General features: G+C 42.6%; 1 protein-coding gene across 1 annotated transcript in view; it reads left to right on the top strand.

Annotated features, from left to right (window-relative positions):
* LOC107582702 (la-related protein 1B-like) overlaps nucleotides 1-385 on the top strand; it is a 43,387-nt gene that overhangs the window by 37,195 nt on the left and 5,807 nt on the right. The gene's annotated exons all lie outside the window — the stretch shown is intronic.

The raw sequence follows: 385 nt of genomic DNA, 5'->3' as shown, positions 1-385 counted from the left end.
AGCCTTTGTGTTCTTTTTGGTCAGCAATGACTTTTGCCTTGGAACTCTCCCATGGATGCCGTTTTTGCCCAGTCTATTTCTTATTGTTGAATCATGAACACTGACCTTAATTGAGGCAAGTGAGGCCTGCAGTTCTTTAGATGTTGTTCTGGGTTCTTTTATGACCTCTTGGATGAGTCGTCGTTGCGCTCTTGGAGTAATTTTGGTTGGCCGGCAACTCCTGGGAAGGTTCACCATTGTTCCAAGTTTTCTCAATTTGTGGATAATGGCTCTGACCATGGTTCGCTGGAGTCCCAAAGCCTTAGAAATGGCTTTATAATCCTTTCCAGACTGATACATGTCAACTATTCTGTTTCTCATCTGTTCTTGAATTTCTTTAGATCAC

Source organism: Sinocyclocheilus grahami, unplaced genomic scaffold (assembly GCF_001515645.1).
Source record: "Sinocyclocheilus grahami isolate Dianchi unplaced genomic scaffold, SAMN03320097.WGS_v1.1 scaffold4.1, whole genome shotgun sequence".
Taxonomy (NCBI): domain Eukaryota; kingdom Metazoa; phylum Chordata; class Actinopteri; order Cypriniformes; family Cyprinidae; genus Sinocyclocheilus; species Sinocyclocheilus grahami.
The sequence above is the reverse complement of the archived record's forward strand: the minus strand, read 5'-3'. Positions and strand labels throughout refer to the sequence as shown.